At 49.2% G+C, this 14723-nt stretch overlaps 1 protein-coding gene across 2 annotated transcripts in view; it reads right to left on the reverse strand.

Moving 5' to 3' along the window:
• The window catches only part of PDE4B (phosphodiesterase 4B), a 726366-nt gene that overhangs the window by 638794 nt on the left and 72849 nt on the right, over positions 1-14723 (reverse strand). The window contains exon 1 of one of the 2 annotated variants that reach the window (XM_063939160.1): positions 10235-10406. The exons of the other annotated variant lie outside the window; for it this stretch is intronic. The gene's annotated coding sequence lies outside the window, so the exon portion shown is untranslated. Of the gene's footprint in view, positions 1-10234; positions 10407-14723 lie in introns of those variants that run through there. 2 annotated transcript variants of the gene reach the window in all.

The raw sequence follows: 14723 nt of genomic DNA on the forward strand, positions 1-14723 counted from the left end.
TACTCTGCGAAATGTGGTAACCGGATTTGCAGGGACAGAGCTTGCTCACAAGCTCTGTCCCTGCATGCGATAACTGATACATCCTTGCGATGTATTTAGTCATCTCGATGCGATTTTGGTCGAATTTATCACATTCCATAGACATTACGGGTTATGATAAATATTCCACATAGGGGAAATGTAGTGTAGTAGTGATATAGTGAAGAGATGTAGTGTGGGGAGGAAGTGCAGTGATGTAGCATGACACCACACTCCCCAGTCCTCATGGGAAGAAATTCTCTGGCGCCATACACACTCACTGCGCGGCGTGCAATAGGCCTTTCATAGATTTCAGCTCCAGGCCCATGCAGACCTTAATCTGGCACTGCTCCTATCCCCTGTTAAAGTGTCCACGCCAGCGTCGCAGTCCATCTCCTTAGACTGCGACCAGCACACGATTTAATGGCGGGTCCCACCTGGGGGACCCTCTTACCTCCTCCCTTCTGTAGCAGCCACGCGAACCAGAAGAGCGTCTGCGACCGTGTGCCTAGAGCCGGAGCGTCTCCGCCGCAAGTACCCAGGAACAGAGCCAGCGGGCGTATGCGACGCCGCTGGGGAGGTGACGGAGCCGCAGCACAGAATGTCACCCTGACATGTAAGTGCTGCAGGCCCTTGAAGTCTTCTAAAAGCTTTTTCAGGGCTGCCCAGTGCAGCCCCCCGTTTAAGTGACCTGCTTCTGCAGACACCAACTCGAAACTCAGCTCACAGTGCCTGGAGGCGGGGTTATAGAGGAGGCCCCAATGCATCCTGGGACAGTCTAAAGTTTTAGCCTTTTGGTGCCTGGATCAAGATCCATTTCTAAACCCCAATGTTTTCCTGTGGAAACCAATGTACCCCGTTGCAGAAAAAGACATAAATTGCAGAGTACGGAGTCCCATGATGATTGTATTGCGAGCAGGGCCTTCCTACTGCTATGTCTGCTGGTTTTGCCCAGTTTTTCTCTATAACTGTTGTAATTGTAAAGCGCAACGGAATATGTTGCGCTATATAAGAAACTGCTAATAAATAACTAATTAATCATTTATTTATTTTTTATGGTTCGCCACACAGGGGTAGTATATTTTATTTATCTTCCAATCTACTTTGTATGGTGATACAATCACACGTTGCAGCAGACAGGGTGGCCACTAGAGGCGCAGATTTACAAATGGATATGAATGAAATGCATTGATGGTATGGAGCACAGGTTCTCAAACTCGGTCCTCAGGACCCCACACAGTGCATGTTTTGCAGGTAACCCAGCAGGTGCACAGGTGTATTAATTACCCACTGACACATTTTAAAAGGTCCACAGGTGCAGCTCATTATTTATTTTGTGATTCTGTGAGGAGACCCGCAAAACATGCACTGTGTGGGGTCCTGAGGACCGAGTTTGAGAACCTGTGGTATGGGGGATTAACTAATGAAGAGATGAGGAAGATAATTATGAAGGGGTTAATTATGTTGAATTCAGTTGTTATAATTTAGAGGTAATGATTTTTGAGGAAGGGTTAACGATAATATGATGGTCACAAAATAATCTTTTATATGGCAGTCAATAGAGTGCTCTCTGCATTGTATAGTAAATTGGTTACTGAAATGCTCTGTGTGTTGTTCCATTGAGATTTGTTTCTTAATTGTATGGAGCTTACTAGGCTGTTCTGTATTGTTTGACAGTGATCAGAATGTTCTCTGTGTTGTATACTGGTCCCTGAGATGTTCTCTATACTGTATGCTGATCCCTAGGAAACTCTATGCATTATATGGATAGGTATAGCATGTTCTTTGTATTGTATGGCGTCACAGGGAAGTTCTCTGTATCGTATGACTTGATTGGGATGTTTACTGTACGGTATTTCCCTAAGAGGCTGTAAGTTTTGGATACAGATAGGCAGAGGTTGGGATTTTCCCTCCACTAACTGCAGATCTGGTTCTGCCAACATAGGTCCACTTACCTCATTTTATTCAGAACCACATTCTTGCGTAAGAGGATCCCCTTACTCCACCGCTGCACTGATGTGCCCTGTGATACAGGACACATCTCCACATGTGGGGGGGAGCTGCCGTGCCGCCCCCAGCAGGTGCCACCCATAGGCAGGTGCCTCACATGCTTAGTGGGAAATTCGTCACAGCCCCAGAGGTGCCTAAACCTATCCAACACCCCCCCCCCCCCCCCCCCCCACTGCCTAAATCTAACCCTCTCTCCACACAGCCTAACCCTAACCCCCCCCGGACGCAGCCTAAGCCTAAAATCCCAGAACGCAGCCTAAGCTGAACACCTCCCTCCTCCCGCAACTTACCTCTCCAGCGCCGCGGTCTCTTTGTTTGCCATCCCGGCTGTCGGGATTCCGGCACCGGGATGGTGCACCCATTCTGGATGCCGGTGTCGGCGTTCAGAATAGTATCGGGGTTCCGGCGTCTACATTCTGATTGCCGGGATCCCGACAGCTGGGATCCTGACTGCTTCCCTGCATAACTATAGGCTATACCCCGAATCAACACACACTGCAAAACGCATCACTTATTGTTACTGGCAGCTTGCAGAGTATCCCCCTCCCCTCCATACAAAGCTCAGCGACTGACCTGCCCTCCTGTCCAGTAAAACTTGCAACCTCGGAGGCAGGGACACAGATACCATTTAAGCCCCGCACTGCCTGTAGTACAAGAGGAGAGGAGCTGGCACAGGAGTCAGGACTACGGTACACTAAGGAAAAGCCGATCCTATCAGCTCCCCCTGCTGGCACCTGGAGGAAAATGCTTCTCGTTGAGAAGTAGAGGAAGACGCAGACGACTCCTTCTTTCCTCCAGATCTAGGGCCTAATTCAGACCTGATCGCAGCAGCAAACTCTTCTCTAATGGGCAAAACCATGTGCACAGCAGGTGGGGCAGATGTAACATATGCAGAGAGGGTCAGGATTTCAGGGGGACATTCACGGCTCTCTAGGTTGCCTAGCAGTAAATCAGGCCCTGGTAGACAGGATGGCAAACAGCTCATAATGCAAAGAAAAGTGGGGCACGATGCCCTATCTCTTCTTATAAACCCCCCCTGTGTGCACCCGTGGCTAGAATGTAATCAGAAGTGCACGGCCACTAGGAATAATGAGTGGCTGGCGGCCGGCAGTACAAGCTCGGCTAAATTCACGGATAGGTCTGCGTCTCAGACCTTACACAGGCGTGGGCGTGGAAAGAAGCAGATTGGAAGAACGTCTCAATTCTGACAAACATACTATTTCTGTATTTGCCAAAGATCATAAATAAAACAATGAGTTTCCAGATCTGGCGAGATATCTCAAGGAATTGGCATCGCTTTGCTCTTGTGTGATCACGATCTTTCTCATCTTATGGAATCTATCCTACAGAAGGTCTATTATGGTCTTATATCAGGGGTGACTCCATATGTCCGCCAGCACCAGGAAGAGTCAGGTCTGGAACCACATTAGTTTGTAGGATGTTAGGAATTTGAATCTGTTTTGCTGAACCACAGAGCCTGCTCAAGGACAGCTCAATGAGTTAATTACATTAGGCCCTAAGGTATTAAAAGGAAACAATTAGCATATGAACGGGTTTAAAAGGCTCTCTCTCAATTTATTGTCCGCTGGCCAATAAATCCTGGGTAATTTACAGCTTGTTTCCCATTGTGACTGGAAGAGGTCACAGCACACCAGGTCTCTGTATAATCAGCGGCAACTCCATGTCCTCTGCTTTATTAGGTGATTGTTGTTCCTCTACTACTGGAAGGATGTCCCAGCTATAAACAGAGGTCCTGTATAGGTCAGCGATCTGTCCAATTTTTGACAGTTAAAATGAGAGTAAATAGATTTTATCTAATAGGCCCTACACACTGGCCGATTTTTTGAAAGATATGAACGATCTCGTTCATAAATGAACGAGAACTCGTTCATATCTTTCAGTGTGGAGACTTAAGCGATGAACGATGCGCGGCCCCGCGCTCGTTCATCGCTGATCTCCCGTCGGCTGTGCATGCAGGCCAATATGGACGATCTCGTCCATATTTGCCTGCACTTCAATGCAGCCGCGTGACGGGGGGAGTGAAGAAACTTCACTCCCCCGTCACTGCCCCCCCCCCCCCCCCCCCGCCGCTGGGTCGCTCGTCGGCCGTATCCGCCGTCGGGCAGCTCGGCGGCGGGTCGGCCAGTGAGTAGGGCCCTTTAGAGTTTAGAAAGTTAGATTGTCTTTTCTTGAAAGGTGTGGATCCATAATGTTAACATTTAGGAGCCTATTCCTCAATGTGAATGGTCCATTAAACAAGCAAAAATGGTTTTCACATGCTTTCACCATTTTTTTATTTAATGGGCCCATTCATTCTAGTTGCAACACAGGAAATATTGAACTGTGCTGCTCAAGGGGAGTCAGGCCCATAAATTGTGCAGCACTTTAGGATTTGTTAATCAATCAGTCTCCTTAGGAATAATTAGTCTGGAGAGGTTGGGAATGGTGTTTTGCAGCATAGAAGAAGGTGTGTGTGTGTGTGTGTGTGTGTGTGTGTGTGTGTGTGTGTGTGTGTGTGTGTGTGTGTGTGTGTGTGTGTGTGTGTGGATTTACGCCCCCTTACATTAGGCCACGCCCCTCCCATTACCTGGGCCCGGCCACTCTGTCTACGGCCATGATAATGCCATCAATAAGAGCCTATGGATTGCTCTCTGCAATTCCCTCTGAGAAGGATCCAATCGGATCCCTCCTAGCACTCCCCGTGGTGCGTGCGTCCTATTACACATGCGCAGAAGGACTCATGTTCAAAACCTGGAAGTCCTTCTATCGCAAAGGACAACTCTTATTGGGGAAGCTGTCCTTTGCGCATTTCTAGGTATGTATGCATACCTCCCAACTTTGTCTGCCTTCAAAGAGGGACACACGTGCGGCAAAGCTGCGCGCGCTCCCGAAAAAGGGGCATGGTCTATGGAAAAGCGTCATGACTTCACGGAAGGGCCCACGATCGCGAGCCACGCCCCAGATTTTGTCACTGAGGGGGCATGCCCAGCGCTCCGTGAGCCGCTGGCATGCCCTCTCTCCCTCTGTCTGCACTGAATAGACGCTGTGCCTCCCAACTGCCCCCCCCCACTGCGGGACACTGCGGCCCGTGGGTGGGATAGCGGGCCAGTCCCCAAAAAACTGGACTGTCCCGCGAGAATCGGGACAGTTGGGAGGAATACATATGTGCGTTATTAATGCCAGTGTGCATGTACCCGATAAGAGGCGGGATGTACCACAATGCGGATGCAATGCTTAGTACATACCACCAAGCATAATTTACAAAACATGGAGCTGGGGGGAATCTCCGCTCTCTTCCTGCGTGATGTGCGGGAGAAAACAATCACATCATGCTCATATGAGCAATTTATGCCCGATTTACTCCCTGCTCTGCATCATAAACTAGGCCTCGCACCACGAGCATTCCCCATGCACTCACAATTGGTAATAAATAGAGATGAGCGGATTCGGATTTACTCGGTTCTCAAAACGGCATCTTATTGGCTCACGGATGTCACGTGTCTTGGATAGCCAATCAGATGCCGTTTTGAGAACTGAGTAAATCCGAGTAAAACCGAATCCGCTCATCTCTAGTAATAAATAGGCATGCGAGACAAACGCATCTGTCATTAGTAATTTACTAGAAAGAATGATTACTAGTGTTGGAAGTGTTAGACAGTAGATCAACCTGTGGTCTGTCTCCGTTCCCAGCACTAGAGGCAGCTTCCCTGCTCTAGTGTTTTCCCTCCTAGTGTTAGCTCAGTGCAGGAGGAGGGGCTTAGGGCCTAATTCAGACTCGCTAGGGGATTTTTCCACTGCTGCGATCAGACAGTCGCCGCCCTTAGGGGAGTGTATTTTCACTGTGCAAGTGTGTGATCACATGTGTAGCAGAGCTGTACAAACAGATCTTGTGCAGTCTCTGCGCAGCCCAGGACTTACTCAGCCGCTGCGATCACTTCAGCCTGTCCTGGACCGGAACTGACGTCAGACACCCGCCCTGCAAACGCATGGACACATCTGCGTTTTTCCAACCACTCCCAGAAAACGCTCAGTTACCACCCACAAATGCCTTCTTCCTGTCAATTTCCTTGCGATCGCCCGTGCGAATGAATTCACAAACCCATCGCTGAGCGGCGATCCGCTTTGTACCTGTGCGACGCTCCTGCGCATTGCATTGTATACGCATGCGCAGTTCTGACCTGATCGCCGCAAAAAATGCTAGCGAGTGATCAGGACTGAATTACCCGCTTAGTGCACAGTCTGAGAGCGTTCTTCTTAGGAGAGACAACTGCCCTGACGTGCAGCTTCTACTCTTCTCAGTGTGTGACCTTATCTACCCCGCAGCCGCACCCTGTGTGTACTGAGACGCTGTGTTACCGCTGTACTGCTTCACATGTATACTGGGCGGGATGTACTAAGCGGAAAATGCGGTAAACTCCCTGTTTACCGCATTTTCCTAAAGTACTAACCCCCGGCCGGCAGGACAGCGCCGCGGTGGGGTGGCGTACGTCCTTAGAAGCCTATGGGCTTCTCTCCGCGGCGCTGTGTGAGGGATCCGATCGGATCCCTCCCAGCATGCCCTGCGGCCGCCCCCGTCACCCCGCGCATGCGCAGACTGACTCCTGGGGCCGAATCCCGGAAGTCAGGCTGCCGCTGCGCATCGCGGAGGACAGCTCTTATCGGAAGAGCTGTCCTCCGCAACTCTGATCGTATATGTTAGTACATATGCAATCAGCATCGTGGCGCAGGGCAGCGATGGGCGGTGATGTACATTAGTACATCCCGCCCACTGTGAGTTCCTGCTGCTGCAGAACATCTACTATATACTACAAACTGTTATCTCTGCTATCTGAATAATCATCCTGGTTACGGGAATGCGGTCTTTAGGTCGACAGTAAGTAGGTCGACAATGTCTAGGTCGACCACTATTGGTCGACAGTAAGTAGATTGTCATGGTTTCTAGGTCGACAGCGACTCTAGGTTGACATGTTCTATGTTGACATGACAAAAGGTCGACATGAGTTTTTCCTTTTTTTTTCTTTTTTTTACTTTTTCATATTTTACGATCCACATTGACTACAATTGGGAACGGTAACCTTTGTCGAGCGCAGCGAGGCACCTTGTCCGAAGCATGGCGAGCGTAGCGAGCCATGCGAGGGGACACGGTGCACTAATTGGGGTTCCCGGTCACTGTACGGAGAAAACGACACAAAAAAAAAAGAAAAAAACTCATGTCGACCTAGAGTCCCTGTCGACCTAGAAACCAAAGTGGTCGGCCTAGACACTGTCAACCCAAGTCTAATCTACCTAACATACCACACCTCTGGTTACATGCCGTTGTGTAGACTAACATCCCTATCCAACACCACAACACTCAGGAACAAGTTACTAGCAATAAACGTACTATAACAACGTAACAAACGCCAGTGGGTATTAGGGTTAGGTGTAAAGCGTAATCATGAACGGGATCAGTATGATATCCCGGCTGTCAGGATTCTGGCGGTCAGCGGACTGACACCGGAATCTCGACAGCTGGAATACCGGCAGCGAGCGCATTGTGTCCTCTCGGGCTCGTTGCGCTCACCATACGTCGGCCCAGTGGACACTAGTCTATTCCCACTGGGTGGTGACATAGACCACCACCCAAGAGGGGATTTCGGGTGTCAGTTGGGATTTCGACTGCCGGCATTTAACCGGGTGTCGGGATTCTGGCATTGGTATTGTGATCGCCGGGATCCCAACAGGCGGCAAATTGAACGCATACCTTATGAACAAATATAACGCACTCATTAATTATTGGAAAATGCCTTCTCTCTTAATAAGACCTCCATTGTACATGAAACACAATCGTCAAATCTAAAAAGACAGGTTACAATCAAATCAGGGTAATAAATCCCACATTGTTTGTCATTTATATCGTATAGTGATCCAGTAAAATAATAATACATATATATCAATATGTATACTCATACACAATATATATATATATATTTATAATACAATAACCAGCACTATCTACACCAATATTTCTGATCCCATCTATGCTAATCGCAGCGGCACCTTTGTGGGTACAATGTATATGTCGTAGGGTTTTTTAGACATTTTCAAGCATGCGCTTCTGCTAAAAAATAATTTTTCAAAAATAAACACGATTAACTATGTGAACACTGGTATTGCGTGTTTTTGGCTATACCTTGATAAAGGGACACACACAATTGTAGAGGCATCCTGCCATCTGAAGTTCTGCGCAAATATCCAATGTACGCATCTGTGCGATGGCGCCCACATCCCTCCTGGCGCAAGAGCAGCCGCCATGATCAGTAATGGCACTTAGACCTACCCATGCTTGGCGCAGAACATGTGACTGAAAATGGAGTGTAAATATAGGCCGCAACTTTGGCTACACATGGAGCTAAAACACAGAAACTTGCTAAGACTGCTATGGAGTGCTGGTTCTTTATACAACCGTGTCGTCTTGCGCAGTAATAGCCGCATTGGCCTATAACCGTATAATACTTATGGCGGTTTGCTTAGTCTTACAGGAAAGGGCGCAGAATCACAGGCCAAGATAGCGGCATCAGCAAGCGCACAAAGCTCTGCAGCGGCCGATGAGCGGAGTCAGGTAGATCTGTGGTAGGTGACAACTAGACGCACAAGTGCACCTACCTTCGCACTGACATGCAGAAAGGGGGTGGAGTTTTTTGGTGGGACATGATTATATAAATGAAGTAAAGAGGTGGGAGCATTTCCTGGGGAGATCCCTACTTTGCAGAGTGGTTCACAAAACCCTCCAGGCCCCCAAACAAAGAATTTTCATTCTCTGCCACCCCTGAAATCCAATTACACTTTTGCAGAACAGCAGGGGGCACAATCCTAGTCGACCAACGCTTTTTCTCAACCCAGCTTTCCTATCCAATAGGGAGCCACACAGCTGCCGCCCTGTACAGTCCTATCCAATAAGAGGCTGCAGAGGACCAGTGGGCAGGAGGGTAAGTACCACAAACTGCCTTTGTTTTGATTGGCCACCTGCCATTCAATATTTGCCACCGTACGGCCCAGCTAGCCAATCAGAACACAGAATTTGGGAGTGTGTGAAGTTATGAGCCTCACAAAACTGGACCACAATTCAGGTTATCTCAGGACACCCAAGTCACCTAACTCCACGGAAAGTGCAGCGTAATAATTGCCACAGGCAGCAGATGGCACGATCGGATACAGCAGGTTAGAATATCCAGATCTAGGTAATATCTGACGGTAACCAGTGAAGTACCCCAGCCCCCAGCTGACAGGTAACGCACAGGTGACGAGTACAATTTCAATCAAATTCAATGTTGCACCTGATAAATCGCCATAGTAACCCCATGTATTTACTGACATATGGTAGCATTTACCAGGTACAAACACCTGCAGATTAGGTTTACATAATAGCATTCCAGTAATATATCCCGGCATCCCTCCACTATCAGCTGGACTACAATATACACCCTGAGCAATATTGCTGGACAATAGGTGGAAATAAAAAATAACACATCTATACACTACAGGGATCTGTGTAAAGCAGATTATACACAACAATAAAACAAATAAAATACATTATATAGATACAGTATACTCAGGGTATAAAGGATGTTGTGGATACTGGAAGAATAGGGACAGAGGCATCCGGCAAAGTTCCCTTAGGACAGTGGAGGCAGTGGGGACCCTGCTAGGGATCTGGTCCCCTCTCCGGGAGATGCTGGGAAGTTGCAGGGATGCTATGGCTGGTGCATGGGTGATGCACGATGCACAGGCAGGGATTATGGCTGGGAGGAAGCACACACAGAGGATACTGTAATAGGGACAGAGAAATCCAGCAAAGTTCCCTTAGGACAGTGGAGGCAGTGGGGACCCTGCTAGGGATCTGGTCCCCTCTCCGGGAGATGCTGGGAAGTTGCAGGGATGCTATGGCTGGTGCATGGGTGATGCACGATGCACAGGCAGGGATTATGGCTGGGAGGAAGCACACACAGAGGATACTGTAATAGGGACAGAGAAATACAGCAAAGTTCCCTTAGGACAGTGGAGGCAGTGGGGACCCTGCTAGGGATCTGGTCCCCTCTCCGGGAGATGCTGGGAAGTTGCAGGGATGCTATGGCTGGTGCATGGGTGATGCACGATGCACAGGCAGGGATTATGGCTGGGAGGAAGCACACACAGAGAGGGGTGTGTAACAACTGCACAGACTCACCCTCATTCAGCAAGGAGCCCGGCTCCTGGGCATGATCCCGATTTCTCCAGGGCAGCAGTTGCTGGAAGCCAGGCAGAGAGGGGGGGACTGATGATCCCGGCTATAGTCCTGTTCCAGCAGCCAATGTCACAGCAGCGAGGACGGAGATTCACACCCCATTCATAACAAACATGCTGACTGCAAGCCCACCCCAAACTCTCCTTCCCTCCCTCCCCATCTGCAGCCAGACGCCGGGCTGCGTGCTCTGGGCTTTGGGGACTGGAAGCTCTGAACAAAGGGTCCAGGATCCTGAACTTGCAGTGAGCTGCGATGCTTCTTATCCTGGCAGCGGCTTCCCTTTTATACAGGGTGCATGAATCACGGCCATGGTACAGTACCAGGTGTGCAGCCAGCCTCCTCCACCCTCACCAGCAGCTGGATACAATGTGTCACTGGTGATGGAGGATACTCTAGCCACTGAGAGTCCTCACCTTTCCCACAGACCGTGCTGCTACTCTATCTCCCTCTTATACAGGGTGCATGAATCACGGCCATGGTACAGTACCAGGTGTGCAGCCAGCCTCCTCCACCCTCACCAGCAGCTGGATACAATGTGTCACTGGTGATGGAGGATACTCTAGCCACTGAGAGTCCTCACCTTTCCCACAGACCGTGCTGCTACTCTATCTCCCTCTTATACAGGGTGCATGAATCACGGCCATGGTACAGTACCAGGTGTGCAGCCAGCCTCCTCCACCCTCACCAGCAGCTGGATACAATGGGGGTCATTCTGAGTTGATCGCTTGCTAGCTATTTTTTGCAGCGCTGCGATCAGATAGTCGCCGCCTATGGGGGAGTGTATTTTCGCTTTGCAAGTGTGCGAATGCTTGTGCAGCCGAGCGGCACAAAAAAGTTTTGTGCAGTTTCTGAGTAGGTCTGAACTTACTCAGCCGCTGCGATCACTTCAGCCTGTCTGGTCCCGGAATTTACGTCAGACACCTGCCCTGCAAACGCTTGGACACGCCTGCGTTTTTCCAACCACTCCCTTAAAACGGTCAGTTGACATCTATAAACGCCTTCTTCCTGTCAATCTTCTTGCGATCGGCTGTGCGAATGGATTCTTCGTTAAATCCATCACCCAGCACCGATCCGCTTTGTACCCGTACGACGCGCCTGCGCATTGCGGTGCATACACATGCGCAGTTTTGCTGAGTTTTGACCTGATCGCAGTGCTGCAAAAAATAGCTAGCGTGTGATCAGGTCGGAAAAACCCTCAATGTGTCACTGGTGAAAGATGATATTCTAGCCACTGAGAGTCCTCACCTTTCCCACAGACCATACTGCTACTCTATTTCCCTCTTATACAGGGTGCATGAATCACAGCCATGGTACAGTACCAGGTGTGCAGCCAGCCTCCTCCACCCTCACCAGCAGCTGGATACAATGTGTCACTGGTGATGGAGGATACTCTAGCCACTGAGAGTCCTCACCTTTCCCACAGACCGTGCTGCTACTCTATCTCCCTCTTATACAGGGTGCATGAATCACGGCCATGGTACAGTGCCAGGTGTGCAGCCAGCCTCCTCCACCCTCACCAGCAGCTGGATACAATGTGTCACTGGTGATGGAGGATACTCTAGCCACTGATAGTCCTCACCTTTCCCACAGACCATACTGCTACTCTATCTCCCTCTTATACAGGGTGCATGAATCACAGCCACGGCACAGTATCAGGTATGCAGCTAGTCTCCTCCACCCTCACCAGCAGCTGGATACAATGTGTCACTGGTGATGGATGGTACTTTAGCCACTGAGAGTCCTCACCTTTCCCACAGACCGTGCTGCTGCTCTATCTCCCCTTTGCAATACCGTCCCTATCACTTACAGTGTAGTGTATGGGAGATTACAGGTCTGTTGTGCCCCCTCTTCCTGGCAGCTACTGCCCCCTCTCCTGGGAAAAATTATGTGAATTTTATTTGATGCATGTTGCAGATTGCACCCAGAGGGGATGACGCAGCGCTGAACGTACGCCTTTTGGCTGGAAGAGTCTTGGGTGAGTTTGCATGGCGTATACGCAGAGTGTGCAAGTATGGGCTGTAGAGAGGCCTACGCATTTCGCTCTACACATTTGACTAAACTGGTGTGGTGGGGCGTTCTCATGTCTTTTGCATCTAGTATAGGGCAGGCACAATTACCAATGATAGTGGCTAGTAGCAAACCAGGCGCATATACTATAGTCGCATCCCGCTAGCCAATGAGGTAATAGCTACAGTAAGGTCAGTGTAGTGCAAATACATTCTGAATGCTGGTTGCTCTGGGTTACTGCATTTCTGTCATTCTGTATCACATGATTTAATAAGCGTTTTTGTTGTTAGTTCCCAACTGAGAATAATGTATGGGGCTCCTGGCAAGTGGCTGTATAGCCCCATGATAAGCAATCATTTGCAGTAAGCTATGTCCATAAATCCTTAATTCAAATGATTTCCATTTAATTTCATTCAATCACGTCATCGTTTCATAGGTCTAATCGGGGCTACTTCTTACATACATTTTAGTGTTAAAAACAAAAGTTGAAGACAAATATGGCAAATTTAAACAATGATATCTGAATATTGAATATATTGTACTGAGAGTGGTCTTATCACTATATTTTCCAGGATCATTCATGCAAATGATTTATGTTCCAGGATAGACAGGTTGAAAAGGAATGTTCTATGAAGAGACGTCCCCAGAGGGGGAGAACCATCTGCCGCACTAGTGGGGGATCCGCATTGATCTCTGCCACTGTGGACAGGGGGAGCTGGATGCTGGGACTTGTCAGGGCAATTAGTAAGTCATGTCAATGTGTCAGCGGTCCCTCTGTGCGGGAACAGTACATGGAATTATACCAGCGACGGAAACAAATTATTCACTCAGCGTATTTATAACCAAGACCCAAACTTTTAATGATCGCTTTAACATACAGGAAAACCGCTACAGTCACCAGCTGTCACACATACATTATATTTATTGGACAATAAACACATTAGATTATGTATTATTTAGGGAATCAGTTTAGGCCTATTGTAAATTATACGGATACGAGTTCCGTGACCATAAACAGGGAGCTAGAGACCTAGCTATAGACCTATGTACCTTAATGGTATCCAGACTCCAGGTCGACAACAAAAAGGTCGACGCCAATTGGTCGACATACCTTAGGTCGTCATGGACAAAAGGTCGACAGGAACAAGGTCGACATGGAAAAAGGTCGACATGAGATTTTCACGATTTTTTTCTTTTTTTGAACCTTTTCATACTTAACGATCCACGCAGTAGCGGATCTTGCCACGGGCAAGCAGTACTTTTGCCTGGGGCGCCGCCTTCCGGAGGGCGCTGGCGCCATCCGGAGGGCGCCGCACCATGGCAAGATCCGCCACTGCTGTGCCCTCCGCTGCCCGCTGTGTCCCCCCGGCTCCTGCGGCTCTGGTCCCGTGAAGGGAACTAGACGCGTAGCGTCTAGTTTCCCTTCGCAAAGATGACCATTACTGAGCGGTGCGCGATGACGTCATCACGCACCGCACAGCAAAGGTCCTCTCCGCGAAGGGAACTAGACACTACGCGTCTAGTTTCCCTTCGCGGAGAGGACCTTTTGCTGTGCGGTGCGCGATGACGTCATCGCGCACCGCTCAGCATTTAAGCGGCGCTTCTGCTGTACAGGGGGCGTGACTGACCACGCCCCCTGTAGTAAGCCACACCCCCATTCCCTGCCCGGGGCGCCGAGGGCATTCGAACCGGCCCTGGATCCACGTGGACTACGATTGGAACGGTAATCTGTGCCGAGCGAAGCGGTAGCGGAGCGAAGGCACCATGCCCGAAGCATGGCGAGCGAAGCGAGCCATGCCAGGGGACACGGTGCACTAATTGGGGTTCCCGGTCACTCTACGAAGAAAACGACACCAAAATAACATAAAAAACTCATGTCGACCTTTTTTCATGTCGACCTTTTGTCCATGTCGTCCTAAGGTGTGTCGACCAATTGGCGTCGACCTAAGGTGTGTCGACCTTTTTGTTGTCGACCCTGAGTCCCAGACCCACTTTAATATAGTATCTTTAAACACTGACTGTACATTATTATTTAGAGTACACAAGGTTTCCTAGGGAACACTGAAGTTATGGGTAACGCCACTATGGCGGTTTTCAGCATTAGGTGGTTACGGCCCTGGGGTGACAGTAGTCCTTAAGTGCTGCTCTTTGCACTTACCATAAGAGCATGTAGCATTTAAGTAAATGTCTGTGGTTCTGTGGGGCGACCAGGCCTTACCAGCCATGTGCAGTGAGAGTATAATCTACCTTACTAGTGGATTTTGAGTGACAGGTGAGCTTGGACATGTGACCTGCAGGTCTTGGAGGGCATTAAATAACCTGTATTATCTGAGGCAGGGAGCATCAGAGCCGGCCTTAGGCAAAGGCAAACTAGGCAAATGCCTAGGACATTTGGTATACTTAGGGGCACCAGCAGCTTCTGCTG

The sequence above is a fragment of the Pseudophryne corroboree genome, chromosome 9, assembly GCF_028390025.1.
Source record: "Pseudophryne corroboree isolate aPseCor3 chromosome 9, aPseCor3.hap2, whole genome shotgun sequence".
Taxonomy (NCBI): domain Eukaryota; kingdom Metazoa; phylum Chordata; class Amphibia; order Anura; family Myobatrachidae; genus Pseudophryne; species Pseudophryne corroboree.